Raw genomic sequence first — 3,548 nt, forward strand, 5'->3', positions numbered from 1 at the left:
GCTATAATTCCTGATGTATTACAGTTGATTGATAATAGAGATTTTTTGGGGGCCACAGTAGCAATATGAGTAATAACAAAAACCTCAGCAGCCTCTGGTCTAAAAGAGGCAAAGGTTAAAGCCTGAAATAAAATTCCTAAGACATATTTAAAGCTTAAGCTGCTTAATCTGATGTGGATTATTTCGCTCCATTGTGGGTTTGCATTTAAGCAGCAATTCCAAGATGAGCGTGTTTTTCGTCGGAGCTCGTTTCAGAGATAAGGCAAATTTAAAATGAAATCGCAGCGATCTGAAGGAAACGATCAGGATTTAGAGTTTCTTGGAAGTTGTTTTGTATTCARGCAGAAGGATTTGATCCTGAAGATGGGACACGCTTTTAGTTCATAGGTTAGTTATACAAGGCTTCACATTGGAACAATCAGCTTCATTCATAACCACAACTCACTTCTTTTCGTGCCAGACGGTTTTGCAACWTTACTGTGGATCTCTTTCAGTCATCTGGTCTGGGTTTTGTTGTGCAATGTTTCCAGACACATTTAGGGTTGCCATCTTTCAGAAATCAAAATAAGGGACGCCCACCACGGCATGTCGTCCTACTCTCATGGGGCGGGACGTCCGCTGCAGGGATAGACGTTATTTTATGGAGATTGTTTTTTGTCTTTAAAAAGTGATCATAGAGCTATTGCTCATGCATAGAGGTCGGTTAGAGTGCCCCAAAACTGTACTGCAATCAGAGTAGTATACTTYACATATGTTTAATTAAGCAGGTGTACAAAGTATTTGGTAAACCACTGAGTAACTGATCATAACACCTGATTTAATATTCAAACTGTGTCCTCAGACAACTAAAAGTAACATTCTGATATTTTACAGAGTAWTACCAAAATATTTATATAAATAAGGAGTTAGGTCTGCAGGCTGGTTCTAGACCAGATTTAGCACAGGGGCCAGGACATTCAGTGTTTTTACATGGCAACACTTGAAAAGGAATGAAACAAAAAAGAAAACGGAGCAATATTTCATCATTTGATATAATAAGTGAGCCAAAGAGCCACTTGTGTCTCCAGAGATTCAGGTTGCAGATCCTTGGTAGATGGAAAGTGTGATCCTATCTCCATACAGCAGCTAAAAGTTCAGCACTACAATTTTTTATTTATTGTTAAAGTAAAACTGTGAATGAGTATTAACATAAGACATTTATTTAGTATAACTTCTTTGGTTCCCCGTATAGAACCGCCCCTGGGCTGCAGGTCTGTGTCTGCTGCATTAATGACCACTGAACAATGAATTCATAAAATATATAAACATTTCAAAATAAAACATACAGAAAACCCTAACAAACCTTTCAAAGTAGGAAGTATTTATGTATTTACTGTTAATCTAATGTATGATTTGTTCTTTAAATGATCATTTGTATTATTTTGGCTGATATTATTATACACTGCTCAAAAAAATAAAGGGAACACTTAAACAACACAATATAACTCCAAGTAAATCAAACTTCTGTGAAATCAAACTGTCCACTTAGGAAGCAACACTGATTGACAACGGGGACCCTCATCGGGTCAATCAGTGTTGCTTCCTAAGTGGACAGCAAATAATCAAACCAATACAGTCGACTAAAAGCACAATAAGAAACTTAATGATAGTAAAATGTTACCATATCAGGGTCTGCTGTGTTCCTCTCCTGATCTATTCAGTCTAGTATGGCACTTCGCCACGATGGACACTTTTTTTTTATTGCCTGTGTTCATCCTCACTAACATTATTCAGCCTGGGATTTGCGTTTTCCTTCTCACGTCTGTATTTTTTCGAGAGGTTTTGCTTCTAAGGACGGTGGAGAATCACAGTGCAGCGGATTTAACTCATGCAGGGCCGGTCCAAGGCTGTATGGGGTCAGCCCTGAGAGGGGGGACTCTCAGCCCATCCTCTTGGAGGATGGGAGGAGGAGATGAGTCTCCATCTAGTTTCTGTTTGTTTTTTATGGTTTTGCTTGCTTATGTTGCTCTGCTCGCACATGATACCACTGTTGATATTTTTTTTTATTAAAATGATTAAATTAAATTAGTTAAATCCAATAGATAAATAAATGGGTGGTTGTATTCATTCATACACTTGGTAGGAAAGACTAACTATTTTGCTACTTGATTTCCATGTGTTTGACATGATTGGAAAGCTTAAAATCCACACTTTCAGAATCTGTAAATAACTCAAAATACCAGGCTAATATATTTTTTTAAATTTCAGGTTGTAAATATTAAGATATTGTGTTATTACGGGGCGAGAGTGTATTAAATAGGCTAAAAAACGTTTGAGAAACTCTGTCCTAAATGTAATTTTTTTTCCTAAACATTACTCGCTTCTGGTTTCAAAGTATAAATATTATTTGTAACAGATTTCCTTTAATGTTTGATTTTCTTCAGCTTGATTACATCTTCAAATCCGAGCAACAGTATGTCCTTTGTGGTCATTTGAGACGTGTGACAGGGCTGCTGCCTATAACATACTGGGGTCTTTGTCTTATGAACCAAGGTTAAACTACAGTTCATATAGAGCTGGAGCTTCTGCAAGAAACACAAAATTTCACCAAGTATATTCACAAATATAGTAGACTTGAAATAAGATTGGACTAACTTACAATTAACCTTTCAAATAAGGTTAATTGTAAGTTAATAAGCAAATAAAAAGTGCTTGATTTATGTCAATAATTCATCAATATTGGTGAAAAAGTACTTATTCCTTTAGCAGATTATTTCACTTATAACATGGGAAAATGTCTGATTATAAGTTAGATGAAATATCAATGGAATAAGTACTTTTTCCACCAATACTAAGGAATTATTTACTTAAATCAAGCTCTTTTTACCTGCCGAAAAGTTACTTGTAAGTTAGTTTTATTTCATTTCACGTGTACTACGATATTTGTTCTAAAAACTAGACTAAAAATACTTTTGTGTTTTTGCAGTACATGACAAGCTCCAGCTCTATATGAACTGTTTTTTCAACCTTAGTTCATAAGACCAATGTTATGTCATTTAATCAATATAATGGAATTATTGACTTAAAACAATCTCCTATTTCTTGTTGAAAAGTGATTTGTAAGTTAGTTTTATCTTAAATCAGCGTGCTAAGATATTTGCAAATACCTGGTGAGATCTTGTGTTTTTGCAGTGTTTTTCTATTGCACGTTTCAGTTAAAGCTCTTAAAAATCCCAGCATGAGGTTGAGCTGAGTTCAGAGTCTGCGGTTGGACTGAATGAGCTGTTGCCCCTGTTTATAACAACAGAAAACCACCACAGCTGTTTACAGCTTTCAGGCTCGACACCTTGAGCTTGTCGTCTTTATGGACTGCAGAGGGTTTTAAGAAGTTTGTGTGCCTGCAGGGAGTGGTCAGAGGAAATCTGTTTTGTTTGGCCCGACTGGAGCCCTGGAGGCGTGGGACTCGAGTTGTGATGTCAGGCAGCAGCCAATCAAACGGACTGCACGCTGTTGCTGTGTGCAGAGAAATTGAGGAAAAAGAAGAAGAGGAGGAGGAGGAGGAGGAGGAG

This window comes from Poecilia reticulata, linkage group LG7, assembly GCF_000633615.1.
Source record: "Poecilia reticulata strain Guanapo linkage group LG7, Guppy_female_1.0+MT, whole genome shotgun sequence".
Classification (NCBI taxonomy): Eukaryota; Metazoa; Chordata; class Actinopteri; order Cyprinodontiformes; family Poeciliidae; genus Poecilia; species Poecilia reticulata.